We start from the raw sequence: 18,110 nt of genomic DNA on the forward strand, positions 1-18,110 counted from the left end.
ACATACCACAATATTGAAAGTAATTTTCATTACCCAGTTTAAAGGAAGTTTATCAAAACAACTAAAATGCTTGAAAAATCCCATCTTAACTCTTTTAACTGTGCAATTACTAATGTCAGTGTTTAAATGATTTATTTTTTTTAATGGTAAAATACTTTAACCAGAGTCTGGCTGATCAAAATTTTGATTAACTTTTTCCATACAAATCAATTAAGAAAAACTCGAAAGCTAATGAAAACTAGTAGATGTCAAGGATTTCAGAAAATAAATTTCTAAATGCCCCACCATCAATTTGCTATAATTCTTCCATGTAAAATATTGTACAATAAAAATTTAGAGTCTGACTGTAACCCTCAGGCCCTTTGAAATTCTTAATAATCAAAAACGCAATTACACTCACTATAGTGTAATTACTAAAGAGAGTGCACTCAGACATTTTACAAAGAGTTTCTAAAGAGAGGAGATGGTGCTGGGTGGAATTCCTAATTAACTTTCAATTAATCAAAAATTCAAACTTAACCAGATAAGTCCACTTCTTAAACATAGTAGGTGCCATACACTGAATTACTTGTGCTTTGGTGAACTGCAAGGAAGTTCATTTCGGAACTGATGGATGGGAGGCCTGTCTGGAAACCCCACCTTGCATTTGCATTTCAAGGGAGGCTACAGGTAAGGATGCCGTGCTTTGGAAGATTTAGGTATTTTGGGACATGTAACTCCAAAGAAGAAATATTAGTTTTTGAACGGTATTCTCCAAAACCAGGAGTGCTCCTCCCTGGCCCTGGAATGTGATGTTCTAAATGTAATGTACAGCTCCAGTGAGGACCCGTTATGATACACATGACAAAAGGAAATCAGCTGAGACAGATTAAATGAAGGCTACTTGCTAGTTGTAGCTAAAGGCCTGAAGGGAGCTGCGGTGAAGTTAGAATCTGCAATTGGGAGGACATTAGCAGTGTCAGAGCTCTCTCTCTCTCTCTCTCTCTCTCTCTCTCTCTCTCTCTCTCTCTCTCCCTCCCTCTCTCTCTGAATTCCATCTACATTTGGAACGCTCTAGAAAACCCATCCCCAAGCCCCTGTCTCCAGAAGGCTCATCCAGCAGCATTTTGGGGAAGTAATCTATTCACTTTCCAGAAACCCCAGCACAGTTCTCATCAGGTCTATTTTTTGATCTAAATAGGTTATAGCCCCATCAGCGAGCCAATCCCATAGCCAAGAGAGATGGATGTTTTTTTTTTCATAGCACAACCAGGAGTCACCTTGCAACCATCAGTAGGTTTAATGTTATCCTACCCCCATAGCTGAAAATAAGAGAAAGTGGTCTCCCAAGCGGAAACTCCCAAGAGAAACAGAAAGAGCCGGGGAGACCGAGGTTAAAACATAAGCCAGCAGATGACTGTCCGTGGGCAGAAAGCGGATTAGGAGCTGTGTGATGTATTTAAAAGAACTTTCTCTGTGTTGCAGATGTGTACACACGTGCACGTGGACGTGACTGTAGAGGCCAGAGGTTGAGGTTGGGTGTCTTCCTCAGTTACTCTATGACTGAACCAGGAGCTCACTTACTGGGGCTGGACTGGGCAGCAGACCCCAAGAGTCTAACTGACTCCATTCCAGACCCTCCACCCCAGCACTGGAATTACAGGTGCATGTCACTGCGATTGACTTTGTACGTGGGCACTGACAATCTAAACTCATGACCTCATGCTTGTGCAGCAAGCACTTGGCCAACTGAGCCACCCCCCAGCTCCTCCAAGGCACTTTCATTATGTGTGTGTGTGTGTGTGTGTGTGACTACCCACATCTATGCATGGAGGAGCCTCACTGAGTACGGAACTCCCAATCAGCTAGACTGAAAGCCATCAAGCCCGTGGGATCCTCCTGTCTGCCTCCTAGCTGTAGTGTTGCATTGTAGCCATGGACTACCATGCCCAGCTCTCCATGTGGACTCTGGGATCCAAACAGGCCTCATGCTTCCACAGCAAGCACATTGCCCACTGAGCCATCCCAGCCCATCGAGGAACTTCCTTAACTGATGACAGAAAAGCAACACCAGCGTAACGCTGCTCACATTCCCCTAGATGGCTAGCACACTGGAGCAAAACACCAGAACCCCTGCACATGAACTCTCAAACAGCTCTTTGGAAAGAATAAGAACTAGCAGTCAGCCCATAGGTTATATGGGCTGAAACTGTAACTGCTGATGATGGCTGTGTATTTGCTATGAGGTGTTCTAAGCCTACTACATGCCTTACATGGTGCAACCATCACTGTAATCTATGGGTACTGTGATGACTCTGTATTACTATGAGGAAACCCAAAAAGATTCGCTCTTACAGCCAAGGTCACACTACTCATAAGGTAGCCATTATCTGGTGCCCAGCCCCATGCACCTGGAAGAACAAAGCCTAAGGCTTTGTTTGTGTTGAGTTTCAAATCTGGGACCATCAGCTGAGGTGCCTATTTAACATCGGAAAGCAGACCTGGCCTCCAGGCTCTCCCGGCATCCCTCAGTCCTTAGCTGTTACTGGGTATGGCTGACATGCCATACCCTCTACACAAAACTCTCCAGCCCAGAGGCTGGGCTGCCCTTCCCCAAGAGCTTCTTCCCTATATAATTCAGCCTTTCTGTACCTTTGCCCTCCTGGCTGCTGTCCTTAGTCCTCCTCTGTCCTCTCTCCCTTCTCCTCTCCCCTCTCCTCACATGGCCCAGGGTCATGTCCACTCTGCACTCTCCCAGATGCTATGTCTCCCTTTTATCCACAATAAACCTTCTCCTCCACCATACGTAGGAGCAGTCAAGTCCTTGCCATTTTATTTCTTTTCTTTTTTCTTTTTCTTTTTCCTTTTTCAGTCTGGAACCAGGTTTGCCTGGTGGTGGCAAGGAACATCTTTTAGGGTCTCATCATTCCTGCAATCTCCTCCAATTTAGCTTCCAGAGAGTGTATTCCAGCATCCTAGCATGAGAAAAAAAAATACATATTAAAAAAATAAATAAATAACAGTGAAAACCAGAAGTCCGGGGTCAGAAGTTAGCAAGACTATCATCAACTGTAAAATGTCAGAGCCAACAGAAAAGGCAGAGCCAGTCAGGAGAACACAGATGCCTCTTTGAAAAATCAGAGTAAAAAGTGCCAGGTGAAAGAAAAGAAGCTCTAATGGCCTCCGAGAAGAATCGGAGCTGCCTGAACCCTTCCAAGAAGCGCTGGGAGGTGCGGACACCCCGCACCCTTAGATCTGCTGGCAGAGAACCTGGGGCCAGAGACCATTTTGCCACCCTTACCATTGTTAACTGTGCTTTTCGCTTTGTCCCTCTAGCCAGTGTGACCTGGAAAAGTCAAGGTTACACATTATGGGACATGATTAAAGGGAAAGTATTACATTAGCGATACGGAAAATCCTGATAATTACCATGATTTCATCTTTTAACTAATCTTCTCTGCTTTTTGCCCAAACGTTGGAAGATAGGATGGAAAAACATTTGCTATAAAAGCCATCAACCCCCACCAGATGTATTCTTTCATTTTACTGAAATTGTACTCCATAAAGAAAAATAGAGACTTCAGCCCAAATTCAATACAGGTTAGGCGTACATATTGGAGCCACAAAGAGAAGTTCTACACTTCGAGGAGGAAGCAGCTCAGAAGCCCCCAGGAGGGACAGCAGAGTCTGAATGCACAGTCATTGTAGCTGAAGACCAAATGCTAAGACAATGAGCGTCAGGGCACATAAGCATGCCTCCTGCTGGCTCCTTGCACAGGGAATGTTGCAGTCTTAACAATTGAAGGGAGAGGTCAAGAATTTCTCCCTCATTGGCATTGCTTCTCTGCAGTCTACCATAAGTGCTGGCTCACTACACAAGTTGGGTGGCCCTTTCCAAGAATCTGAATTTCCCGCCTCACTATAATTGAAAAGGTCAAGACTACAAGTTGTTTTGTTAACAGCTCTCAACAGCTGCCTGGCCTGGATTTTTTTCTTACTCCTCCTATAAGAAGGAGTAGCCTTTAAATATTAAAGTTCACATTAACCATCAACTAGCTTTAAGGACAGCTTAAAAAAAAAAATAAAGTACATGTGTTCACGTGTGCCGCAACACTTAATGAATGTAAAATCTGAGAACGCTTCAACCTAGCTTATGGCATTTCTTCAAACTGAAGAATTTCAGGCTCAGTTTCCTGACACCTGTACTCCCCTCAGTCCGTTCTGGGTTTTTACTGTTAAGTGGTGGTGCTGCGTAGCCTTTTAAAACCAAGATTGTTAAAGCTAACAGCCCTTTCCTAAGACACACGTTATCTGCACCACCGGTTTCCTGGACAGTTATGCCCTGTGTTCATTTCACGCACAGGACTTCAAGACCTGCTTTTGAGGGCTGTGCCCTAGAGACACCTGCTTCAGTCAGCTCGGCCTTCGTAGGCTGGACGGACACCACACTCATCGTCAGGATAAAACAACCGGGGGCAAAGGAAGATTTCTGGACTTGAAGGCTGCCTAAGTCTCATACAGGCTCCCTCCTAGCGCATGAGAACCCCAGCACACCAGGCACCCGTGGCCTGCAGCTCTGAGGCTCCATCCCTTCAGACGTGATGAAGGTTGGCAGTTCCTGCCTTTGCTTATTCCTTCATTTTCTCTTCTTTCTCTCTTGCTTTTTCTTTGTGTTCTTTCTTGGTGATGAACAGAGGGCCTCACCCAGGCTAAGCATGTATTCTACCACCACATTGTAACCCTCAGCCCCAAATGCCAATGATTTGTGCATGAGCAACCTTCATGAGAAATCTTACGTTGTTTATGTAAGTGTTCACAGGCCCCAGTTAATGTTTGGTGGCTACAGTCACTTTCTTGTCTGTAGTGAGTACATATACACCAAAACATCATGTCTTGTGCCTTAATTATACATAAAAAAATCATTTTGGAAAAAATTAAGTTTGGTGAGATGGGTGAATAAGAGAGTATTGGGCATGAGTCTCAGCAAAAGGTCACTGCTGGAAACTATGAGTAGATATATGATATTTTTTAACATTTCATCAGATGACATCCTATACAATGGCTTTAACAACTGTAACAGCAGTACAATGCCTCATAGTGATAGGATGTTGAGTGTAAACTGCAGTGTATCTGTATGTGTGTGTGTGTGTGTATATACATATGTGTAGACAATTAACCAGTGTTGGTTCTTTTTTTCAACCTTGAGGATCCTGAAAATCAAGTTCATTAGCAGGTATTGTGGCAAAAAGGTTTCCCTGCTAAACCATCTACCTGACTCCAAAATGGTGAGCAAAAAAGGCACAAACATCCATCAATTTATGGGTGTAAGTTCAGTTTTTATCCTTATCATATCTGCTCTCTCTTACCACACTGGTAAAAGCTAAATATCCAAATCACAGCAGATCAATTTTTAAAGCCTGGATGTCTTGTAACCTAAGAAAATAATCCAACAAAATCCAAGGTTCATAGTGACCTCACATAGTATCCTTGTTAACAACCTTCAGGCAATATCCTTAGAATTAGGACAAACAATATTTGAAAGAATATGCCTTTGTTGAAGATAATAATTGGTGTTGCCAATAAATAAGTCAAGTGGGAGTGAGTGGTGCGTACAATACTGTGGGATGATTTCTGTGTGCAACTGTGAGCTAGTATACGTCAATTTGTCATTTGCTTTCCAGAAAGTGTTAGGCTGCTGCCAAGGCTGTAGAAAATTGTGGGGTCTGCCCCAGGACCTGCTGAGAATGGCCAACACCCCACAGTTGTGTCCTTCTCCAGACCAGAGCTCAATTTCCTGTCTTCCGAATCTGAAAGTTAAGATGTACCTTGTGAGAGTTCCAGCCACCTCCTTGTGGCCCTGGCTTCACAGTCATCATCTGCTTCGAAGGTTGCTCTCTTTGACTTGGCCTGGGATTTCTTTCAACACAATTGTTTTTCAGCTTAGATTTCAGAACTTCTGTGTCTTTGGCAGACTCGTTATTATAATTGAGTCGACACAAGGCTTTCATAAAGGAAAATGGGGAAGGGTGATTCCAAGGCAGTGTCTACTGGGGTGTGGAAAATCCAGTTTATAGGGTGAGAACTGCCTCAGATTCCTGTGCATCTCTATCTGGGAGACCCACACCTTCCTAGTCATGGAAACAATGCCCAGACTGCTCCCAACTAAGACACTCCTTTGTTGGTTGTCAAAGACGGGACCCAGACATCATTATTCTTTTTTAAACCACTCCAGACGTTCAGAGTAGGCAGTCAGTTTTGAAGCAGTTTATTTTAAATGACTGGATCTGATTTCCATATCCACTTGACATCCTTTAAGCCTACTGTGAGGACTCCATCAGGTGTTATCAGAGGTAGAGTCTAACAGTACCTAAGATACTTCCTCAAGAACCTTCCACGGGGTTCTAGATCTCCTGGGTTCCAAGAGGCTGACAGGGGAGAAGTGTTGTTCTTGAAACATCAGACACCCAGAGGCACAGACCTGCCTCCTCCCTAGTGAGGAGATTTGCTCTATTTTTTTGTTTTTTATTAAGACAGATCATTAGAAAAATTTTGTTGTTGTTGAGACTATGTGTTGTGTCCCTGTTCCTCTCGCTCATCTTGGAAGTAAAAGAAAAGCTAACCAGTGCCACATTCCTTCCCTAGAGGCTTTTTGGGATGAAAGTGACGGCTCCCACTGACACAAGAACAAAATCATTCTTTGTTAAATATACTGATAATAATAAATTAAGTCCCACAAATGTCCAATAATAACAGAGAATTAACTGCATTCCTCACAGATCAGCTTTCCATGCTATTTAACTTCCATGGAGGAGTATCTTGAGAGAGGTACCATTACAAGACTATCTTAAGTTTAGCGTTTGCTTGTGTCTCCAGCTAACAGACCAACAGAGCTTGACGGGATTCTCAGATAGGACTCAATGTGTCACAAGCTCGGTCTCCTGTCCTGTCTCTGTCGGACAGCTCCACTGAGCTTAGATCTGTTGTGTGGAATAAGCTGATCTAGTGGCTGTAAGAAGGTGTTGTCATCTCTGACGCCCTTTAGAGATGAAACGCTTTGGGCTGAGACGGTAAGAAAAGACATCAATAACACCAGCAGATGGCAATGACTTGTTAGAGGCTGTGCTAGCTGTCTGCTACAGTGACAAAATTCCTAAGACACTCAGCCTAGAGAGGAAAAGCTTATTTGGGGTCATAGTTTCAGGGGTTCGGTCTATGGTCACTTGGTCCCACTGCCTTTGGACTTGTGGCATGGTACATCATGGTGGAGAGTGAGGGCAAAGGAAGCCTGTTCATCTCATAAGAATCAAGAGAGAGAGAGGAGGAGGAGGGGTCAGAGTCTCAATGTCCCACTCTGGGGCACACCCCAAAGGACTAGGTCTTATATTTTAAATAGCATGACACACTGGCGACCACAAGTCTTTGAGACACGCAGCAGTTGTAAACTACCAGAAAGGCTGAACAATGGGCTGTCATTTTCCTGCCCCCTTCATGAAGGTTTTAAAAGTCTACGAATTTCTCACTTAAGCATCACCCCCAAGCCCATGTCTTAAACTGTGGGTCACTTCCCGTGTGGGGCCGCGTAACCGATGCGGAAGCCGTGAGACACCTGGGAACATTTCTGAGTGTATAATCGTCAAAAACGTATCAAGACGCAAATGTGCAGCTAACCCGAGGCATTCCTGGCAAGCTTCGCCCACGGAGCAACACGGGACCCCACTCCAGCTTCGGTTCCGAGCACACAACACGCTCACTCCGCAAAGCGCACGCCGTGTTGATGCGCACTGCCTGGAACATTGGCTCAGATCCAAAACCAGCGTGTGTGTTTACTGTACATACGAAGTCTGTGGCTCTCGTAGGAACATAATGTTCTAATTATGGTAAAGAAAGAATACTTTCCTAACTTTTCTTTTCGGCATGTAAGTATCAAATTAGACTATCTTTGAATTATGTTATTACGATGTTTGAATTTTTTTTTTTTTAGACACACATGTTTTAGCGGCTGACCTGAATTCTGTCAAAAATCAGGGAGTGTGTTTTGTTTTGAGATTAAGATACAGTTTTCATGTTTCTGACATGGCAGTAAACATACTTTTGCTACTTTGTACTATATATTTACATAAAGCTTGGATGACCAGAAAACCCAAATATTAAATATCAATTAACCTGAAACATGATGAAGATGCCCTTCATCTTGCAGAATCCACATTTAGCCAAGCTTCATTTGTTATGCAAAAAATAAACAAACACCATCTTATTAGTAATGTAAATTTGCAAAAGTCTTTAATAAGAATTAAAATTACATACATGCTAAAGAACTGTTTTAACATGAGATGTTCTATGATTTGTTCTTAGCAAATATTATATTTGATTTACATATACATTTTACATACTTAGATGCCTGATGTCACACAAAATTTCTAGGGTAAAAGGGGTCATGAGTGGATAACAGTTAGGAAGCCCTGTCTGTAAAACATGTGTGGAAGCCAAGTCTATTCCCCATAACATGGATTAAAATTTAGTAAATCTCCTATACAATTCCTTTTAGCAAATAAATGAATATAGAAGCAAGGAGCAGAATGGTGATTCCCAGGGGCAAGGAAGGTCAGGGCTGGGATTAGGTGTGGGGGTCGGAGGATGTACGTGAAGTGAAACAAAGAGCATGACTAGGATAGGTAGTGATATTGTGTTTTGAACCTGACACCTACTGAGAAACCGCATTTTACATGCTGTTACCAGGAAAAAGAAAACACGCTTCATGAATGATTGGATATGTTAATTTGCTCAATTGTAGAAAATCGCCTAAATAAGTAAATCTGTACTAAGCCATCATGCCAGCAAGGTGACACAGTCCTGTAATCTCAATAATTGGAAGGCTGAGTCAGAAAGATTGCCGTGATTTTTAAGCCAGCCTGGGCTACACAGTAAGTTCCAGAACAGCCTGGGTGAAAAAACTAAGAGTGATCTCAGAAAACCAAAATAAATCAGTTATCACATTAAGCTCAGCAAAGGGTCATATTCCTGTAATCTCAGAACGGTCAAATGTAAAGTCAAGGCTAGCCTGGGCTACCCAAGAAGACAGTTTCTCAAAATAAATAAATAAATAAATAAATAAACACTCATCTTCCAAATAATACCGACCTATTATTTATATAAAAAAAGATAATAGTGATAATAGTGACAATCAAAAAAAGTGCAGAGATCTTTATATCTTATCAGTCAAACCCTTATCATGTGACAAGTGGTTGATTATTAAATAACTTGTGATACCAAACGCTGAAAATCAATCAAGAGGTCAATATTATATAAATCATTACATTTATGATATATCTAAATTACATAAAAGTATGCAATAACAGAAATCATGTTTTGAAGAATAGTGACATTATGGGAAATTTTCCATGAGATAATGGATGAAAGATCACCATGTTAAGTGAGACAAATACACAAAAATGTCACTTCTGCTTCCATGCCAGTGATTGAACTCCAGCTGTTCCTCAAGGGCCTGTGTGCTTGGCTCTCTGGAAAGTGTGAAAGCAGACACTGTATCTGATGACTCAGCAAATACCAGCAGTGAGCAACATGGCCTGCTATACAGTGTAGGCCGCTCCCCTCACGATCCCAGAGCTGGTGAGGACCCAGGCTTGTCACTGCTGCCCGGCATCACAAGGGAAGTTTCTCCCATGTGGACGGGGCCTGGGAAAAGGGCAAAATTCAAAAACCACAGCACAGTTTCTGCTGACTACTTTTCACATTGCACCATACTAAAGATGGAAGAAGTGTTACACTGAATCGTTGTTCAGAGACCCTGTGCGTTTGTCCAAAAATATCTTTAATTGTTTCACTATGGGAGGATTATTTTTAATTCCTTCTCATACTTTCTGCATTTTCCAATTCTTCTACACTAAGCATGTATCTCTAGCATAATCCCCAAATAAACAGTAACGTTTTTCTAAAATATAAAACATAATGCTCAACAGTACACACGAATTGCTGGTATCATTAGCCATACGGTAAGGCTGCACTGACACTCAGGCTTGGCATTTTCCCACATTATACTGTTTCTAAGTGGCATTCGCTTAGAAAACTTAGTGAAAATTCTCTGTGTTTAGATAACATCTTTATAAAATTAGCCATTTCTTAAAGCACTTAGAAGCGACTGCATTCTAAGTTGAAGGCCTCCTGGTTGCTATGACAATTGGCTCCGTAGCTCTGCTACCCCGTGATCCTATTGCTTGAGCATTTGACAGCATCTTGCTTGAGCTGTTTGTGTAGTGATGCAGAGAACCTTTGAACACGCTTGCCTTTATGGAATATTCTCTAGTATAAAGAACTAGTCCTTCCACAATGTACCATTTGAAGAAAGTTCGGGGGTGGGGGAGGGGGAACAGCAAATAATTAATAAGAAATAACAAGAGGATCATCGAGCCCAAGTAGTTCTGAGCACAGACTCACGGTCAAAAGCCAAGTAGCAAACAGAGTTTGAATAGCAGAGTCAGGCATATGTTGGTTGGGAAGCATGCCTCTGTTTGTCTTTTAAATACACAAGAGATGACACCACCATCTCTCCATCCATCGTCTCATTTGTTTACTGAATAATTAAAGTGTTCCCATTCTGCTTAAGCCCTGTGCTGCTTACAGAATGGGAAATACAGAGATGAACACAACACCCTCTCCCTGAAGACACTAATACTGGGTACAGGGTGCGAGCTGCAAAGTGTTGCTGGAGACTGCATGTTTCAGCCACACTTCCAATCCTGAAGTGGTTGCGTATCATTTATAAATGCAATGAGGAGGAACGTGACATATTTTTTTCACAGGCGTGGTTTGGAGAAGAGGGTGTACCTTTACACTTTCATCTTCCATCTGCTAGGGGCTGAGGAATTCGGATCCAAAAAGAAGCCAGAGCCATCCACAATGCAGGGGTCGTGGAAGGCCCCACACTGTGCACCCTTAGTCCTCTGTAACATGCTTCCCTCTGGAAGCTTCTCTTACATTCTCACTTTGCAAGGCAGAGTTTAATTCCCACCCTCGTGGAGGTGAGCTGGAGCCAGTGGGTGGGTTTTTAATACACAAGACTCAGAAATGACAGCATATGGCCCCTGAGGGCAAGTCATCCCAGACAGGTCCACCAGAGGCCTCTCGGGGCCCGCCTCTCTGAGACGATGCAGAGTTATCTAGAGGTGGCTCTGCCGACACAGCCAAGCCTTCATGTGACCCATCTTCATGAGCGGCTTCGACAACAACCTAAGAAATGGAACCACCTAGCTAACCTGCTCTCACGTCCCTCCGCTATGAAAAGCGTAATTATTTTTGTAAGCCAGGAAGTTTAGGTGTTAATGCAGCAATAGATAACTATTTGATAAAACACGTAGAAATAGACTGAAAGAGATAGATAAAACAAATGAAGTTTCTGGATTAACATCTGGATAAGAGCCTCTGGCTACCCAGTTCCACCAAATTGGATTTCTATGTGAAATCACTGAAGGTTGGGGATTTGTCAGATGTGCTAGCATAACCTTATGTAGTTCCAGGAGGTGATATACATTCATATCCGGCCTCTCATGTAGCACGTGTTTAGCACATTTAGGTATTCAATGAGCGTGTGCTGAAGGAATAAGTGACTGTGATTATAGGGAAGTGGCCCCCACCGGCCCTAAGAGAGGCAAAATCCAAGAGCAGTCAAGAACCCATAACAACAGTTCCGCCATTCACAGTACCCAGAGACAACACGGTCACTTGAGCTGATAAAAGGCCTGGAAGAGTCCTCGACTGAGGTGGCCACGTAATTGTCCGCTGGTGGAACTGTGAGTCTTAGTGGGATGCTGGTTACTTCAGTGAATTCGTAAGATGAGACCAGGCTCACCTGTTGGAGGCTCTCTTCCATGACTTTGTCTCTGCAGCCTGTAGCCTGTGTGAAACATCATGCTGGAGAAGACATGGGGAACACTCACCTCGTGGCCACCACACGAAAGAAGGGAATGAGCTAGATGCCCACAATCTCCTTCAAGGACACTCTCCTGGGAACCATCAGGCCTCGCAGGAGGCCCTCCCTCTTGCAGTTACATCACCTCCCACTAATGCCACAGGTGTTGGGCAAGCCTTTAACACACGAACTTTGAGAAGCATTCCAGATCCAATACAGCACATTATCCACGCATTTGTGGGGGTGCTGGTGCGGTCAGCCAGGCTTCGCTGCCAGCCGTGCGAGGCATAGCAAAGCAAGTACGTGCAGTACAGAGTTCTTGATGAGGAGAATCAGCAGCCATGTCGCTGGAAAGTGGATCTGCTGACTAATCCCTCTGCAACAGATGTATGCCTGGCACGCTAACCCGTTCTCCAGGTTGTGTAATGTCTCACCCAATGATGATTTCACCTAAAAGCAGCTCTCAGAGTGGGTAGAGTTCATCAGCAAGAGGAGAAAAGTTTTCATGGAACTGATGATGTTGTAACTGTGCCATGGAATGAAGAACTATGAAAGACAGAATTAATTAGGAGGGCTCTAGGCAGAAATCACGTCAGAAAACAAGAAGTTGGAAAAAAAAATAGTAAAGTTGAGAGCTAAGGTAACTGGATTATGGAGGTAACAGTAATATGGAGGATAAGGGAGTCCATATTGGAAACAAAACCAAGGATCAAACATAGGAGACTTCAAATAGAAAGGAAAAAAGTTTTAATTTTCGGCCATTAATAAAAGTCCCATGTGTAGAGCTGCACCTGGAAAGCACTAGAAGGCTGCCAAGGTAAGCTCTGAGAGGTCACAAGGTCTCTCCGCCCAGAACAGAAAGGAAGTAAAGTAGAGCAAACACAGCAATATCTTGGGCCCCGGGTTATCTGGGGTCCCTGAGACACTGAGGATTTTCTGCTAGGCAGCCCAGGCTATTCCACATCCTGAGGGATGTCTGTAAGTAAAAGGGATTTCTTCTACTAGCTAAAATGGGAGTTAAACTGGGAGACTCAGGAAATGGTCTCCTTCGCATTGTGTTCTAGCTGAGTTAACAAGTCCTCTTGAAAGAGCACCCCTGCACCTCGGGCAAAACTGAGGAAAACCGGTCGGAAGCAGCCACCCACTTTTGCTCCGTGTTCAGCCTGAAGGCACGGAGTGTTCCTTTGAAGCACTGGATCCAGGGAGTGGAAACTGGGGAAGTGGAATACCTCATGTTGATCCTAGAAACATCTCCCTGCATTTGGCCCTAAGGAACACAACTGGTCAGTTTCCCCTCCAACAAGTTCATGTCATACAGGAAAGCTGAAGAACAACAGGTGACAAAGAGAAAACCAAGCCAGAGTTCAAAAGAGTCCTCACATCTCTTCAAATACCCTCCCCCGAACAGGTTATCTGCCTCCATCTTTCTCTCCGGAGCTTTCTCTGACCTCTGCTGCCTCCTGTCTAATCCCTCACTGATGTCTGTGGCCATCGCCCAGGCTGAAGCTCTCCCAAAGCTTCCCAGAAGATGGACACAGTCCATCCAATGGTGCTTCCTTCCCGCACTGCTTCCGTTAGAAAGAATTCCTGCTCCTGAACCTTTCATCTCTTTTTGGGGGTAGGAGCCACAGCACTCACACCCACGGATCATCCGCCACGCTCAGAAGATGAGAAGCGTGCTGGTATATTTCAGCCTGCTTCATTAAAAACAACTCTAGGCGCTACAAAGTGTGTGTGTTATTAATATGCATATGCGGTGTCTCAGAGGCAGCGCTGCCTTTAAGGTGTATTTTCAGCAGGACAACATTTTCCCATGTGAGGCGGGGAACAACAGTGAATCATATGTGTGGGAGGGGAAAAGCCCGTGGGCTATGTACAGTACCCATTCCCTTTGTGTCTCACTTCCCTCTCCCCTTCGCCCCCCTCCCACCCACTTTATTAATGGCTTCTGCAATTACTGGTAACAGTGCCTTGCCGGCAAAGAAAAATCAGTGACTCTCTGACAGATTGTCGGAAAGGAGGGGCAAGAGAGGTTGTCTGTGAAGAGAGATGAGGGGATTGCGACTACAAAATGGAGTTTCTGAAGGCAGTGGACTCTAAGATGTGTGGAGGTCAGAAATCAGATTGGATAGATTTTCTATGCTCTGACATCTGTCGCTTTATAAATAAAAAAGAGGGTCTCAGAAGAGAAAAGGTTACCCTAGAGCATACCCCCACACTAACTAATGATGCTTCTCAAGAGATCTCAGGGAGGTAGACGGGGTAGGGACCAGAAAACTAGGTAAGGTGTATTTTTATGTCCAATAGAGGTAAAAGAGACACATTTTATATAGCTCAAATACCCAATGAATACATTTGGTCTTTCTTCTTTTTCAGTTATTGCTCAGTGCATCAGGGGCAGGATTCGTATTAAGGTCAGACTAGACAGTGTACCTTTGAAGGAAGTATCACAACAAATAGATAAACAGACAAAAAAGAGTCTTTCAGAAGAATATGGAGAAATACCTTTACCATTTTGGTTTGAGCTAGTGGATTTGACAATGGAAAGGCTGGTCTGATTAAATGCATTTGGGTTCTCACTCACTTGGTAGAACAGAATTTAAAATTACTAGCAGCTTAGATCAGGCTAAACTTATGTTGCCTGTCAGAATAACCAAACTGCTCTTGAAACCAGAAAGTTAAGAGTCTTTATGAGGACATTTCTATTGATTTGTCTTCTGTAAATTTACAGACCTTTAGTGCGCAGTGGATATTATGGTTTGAGATATTTGAAATGGCATGACAGAGAACAGTTGGGCAAACAGAGAAACTACAATGCTTTGGTGAAAATCTCCACTGTCATCGGTATGGACACTATTTAAGGCTTATCTTAGTAAATTTAAGGAAAGAAGTGATAAAAATAATCACAACATTAATAGTTTTCCAAACTACTGTTTCTAAAGATTTTATAATATATGTGAATATACATACTAAATAGTATGGACTAAATTTGCTGTTACTATGAAGCCTTGTGAAATTAAAAAAATATATATTAAGTTTCCAATAGGACTTTTTTCTTTTTTTAATGTTTTATTTTTTAATACTAGTTACAGTTTATTAACTTTGTATCCCAGCTGTATCCTGCTCCCTCATTCCCTCCCAATACCACCCTCTCTCCCTCATCTCCTCCCTGCCCCTTTCTAAGTCCACTGATAGGGGAGCACCTCCTCCCCTTTCATCTGACCCTGGCTTATCAGGTATCTTCAGGACTGGATGCAAAGTCCTTCTCTGTGGCCTAGCAAGGCTGCTCCTCCCTCAGAATGGGAGGGTCAAAGAGCCCACCATTGAGTTCATGTCATAAATAGTCCTTGTTCCCCTTACTAGGGTACCCACTTGGATACTGAGCTACCACGGGCTACATCCGAGCAGGGGTTCTAGGTTATGTACCTACATGGTCCTTGGTTGAAGAAACAGTCTAATAACAAACCCCTGTGCCCAGATATATTTGGTCCTTGTGGAGCTCCTGTCCTCTCCAGGTCATACTAACTCCCCTTTCTTTCATATGATTCCCTGCACTCTGCCCAAGGTTTGGTTATGAGCCTCAGTACCTCCTTTGGTACACTGCTAGGTAGAGTCTTTCAGAGGCCCTCTGAGGTAGGCTCCTGTCCTGTTACTTGTTTTCTCCTACATCCAATGTCTATCCCATTTGTCTTTCTAAGTGAGGATTGATCATCTTACCCCAGGTCCTCTTTCTTGTTTATCTTCTTTAGGTGTATAGATTTCAGTATGTTTATCATATCTTATAGGTCTATATAATGGAGTATATGCCATGTGTGTCTTTCTCCTTCTGGGATATTATCTTTTCTAGATCCCACCATTTGCCTGCAAATTTCATTTTAATTGCTGAGTAGTATTCCATTGTGTAATGGCAACATTCTCAGAGATGTGCCTATCAGTCAAATCAGCAATGGTTAACCATCTCAGGTAATGATGATTCACATACACACACTTCTTTCCTCTTCTCCTGTTCTCTAACTGTACAAATCTGTGATTAGTGACTTCTCAAGCTCTCTCTCTCGATAGATAGATAGATAGATAGATAGATAGATAGATAGATAGATAGATAGATAGATTCTATTTGGCATTCACAGATCTCTGTCTCTGTCTCTATCTGTTCATCTGTCCATCTCTCTCTCTCTCTCTCTCTCTCTCTCTCTCTCTCTCTCTCTCATACACACACACACACACACACACACCTCTTGTGTGGTGCTCTCCACCACACACATAACATATCCCCACACACAAAGTTCCTTTAGCAGGGCAGTTACTTTCACCACTTTCCTTGGGACAAGAGCACACCAATCTCCATAGCTCTTACTGTCCCCCTTTCTCATGCAGGGAATTGGGTTAATATGTGCATGACAAATGTTCTCCACATGACAGCTTCACACACATATGTATACATATACTATACAACACAACTATACTATACATTATATACATGTTATAGTATAGCACATATCCTGTGCAATATATTATGTTGTATATACATATATATCTACATACACATATACATGTATATACTTCTGTATGTACACATATACATACACAGATGTGTATGCGTATACATATATATGTGCTACTCTCTGGATTTCACTTTGTCAGATAACCCATTTTGTTAAGTTTCATCTGAGAGTCTGTTGACCCAAAGTTCCATGAGTCTCTGATAAAATTAGATCAAGTCTTTTCACAGTAGGTGCTGAGTTGAGCCCAGGGATGAAGGAGATAAAGGTTCTCTCTCTGTTGATGGATCACAGATGTATGTAATTGAGACGAATTAGAATTCCACAGGGAAGATGCAGAATATTATCTGCTAATTCTGGGGAACTTGGCCCACAGAAAGGGATACAAAAATACAAAATACAGCTCAAACCCTGATTTGTGTCTCTGAACATCAAAGATTGCCTTGACCCCCTCCCCCAAGCTGTCTTCCTCCCTGCCCTTGATATTCAGAACCTAAATGTTTCTAATAGCCTGGAAGCGTCACCTTCTTCCTCAGTACCTGGCTCTGTCCACAAACACTAAGGACTCTGTGAAGATCCCACATACACACACTTCAAAATGTCCCCACAAAGGTGCACACCTGTGCCCTCCCTGAAGAGAGCATCTGTCTGTCATAACACGGGCTTTTCTGCTTCCTCAAGGTTGTCACTGCAGCAGATCTGCTCTTGACGATGCAAGAACAGTAGCTTTCAGAGCATGCCTGTTCCCTTCCTGGACCACTCGTGTTCCAGTACTAGTACCTAGACTCGAGCCTCTGGAAGTACCCACGGCACTTATCAAGGACACCCCAGATGACTCCCTTGTGCCCCTCCTCCTCTGGGTGTGCACCATTCAGAAGATGATAGAAGACTAACAAGGAACATCAGCCAAGGAAAGTAGAAACACTAAATGTTCTTCAGGAGCCCAAAAAGGGAGAAGGTCCATATTTGAAGAAAAGGTCTGTAGAAAAAAAAATAGCAATAGAAATTGACTTTGTTAAAGGTCTCTCCTGACACCACTTAACTATAGGCGAAGAGTCTACCTGTCTCTACCCTCAAAGAGATGATGAGTTGTGATGAGTTGTCATCACAAAGTCAGAGATAGGACAATCAGTAGAGAGAGATTAAAAGAGACTGATTTTCTTACTATTTTTCAAAATCTAAGCTCTTTGCTTTTCAGACTCGCTTCCCTTTCCTCCTGTTCATGGTTGCCCATCCCACACACCTTCTGTCAACACCCACCCAGCCTTCTCAATCTCCGGTCTCACCCCTCCCGTATCCTAGCATCTGGAGACCTGTCACCACTGAGCTGTGTTTCTGTTAAAATGGTAGAAAAGGCTGTACTTCGACAAAAGGGCCAGACGTGGGATACATTGTATTGGCTTGTCTTTTGGTACATTACGGAGGAAACACCACTGGGTCTGCTCAGTGTTAGCATGACACCTGAAGAACATATCAAGTGTTATTTATGCATAAAACTTCTACCGTAAATGGACATAAACGCCCTGCTAAAAGAGCCTAGAGGAATAATCATTAAGTGGACTGACAGAGAAACTACAAAGAAGGGACAAAGAATTAGTTAGAAACGGACTGGATATCGAGGGCCCAAGTACAATCCATGGAAGCAGCAGCAGCCAAGCGACGCACCCATGAAGAGCCTCACAGCACACAATGTGGAACTAGCTTTG

At 43.2% G+C, this 18,110-nt stretch overlaps 1 long non-coding RNA gene across 1 annotated transcript in view; it reads right to left on the minus strand.

Moving 5' to 3' along the window:
* Positions 1-2,803: 2,803 nt before the first annotated feature.
* LOC132652146 (uncharacterized) overlaps positions 2,804-18,110 on the minus strand; it is a 32,909-nt gene continuing 17,602 nt past the window's right edge. The window contains exon 4 of the long non-coding RNA XR_009589629.1: positions 2,804-2,954. This is a non-coding gene — a long non-coding RNA (uncharacterized LOC132652146). The remainder of the gene's footprint in view (positions 2,955-18,110) is intronic.

The sequence above is a fragment of the Meriones unguiculatus genome, chromosome 2, assembly GCF_030254825.1.
Source record: "Meriones unguiculatus strain TT.TT164.6M chromosome 2, Bangor_MerUng_6.1, whole genome shotgun sequence".
NCBI classification, from domain to species: Eukaryota; Metazoa; Chordata; class Mammalia; order Rodentia; family Muridae; genus Meriones; species Meriones unguiculatus.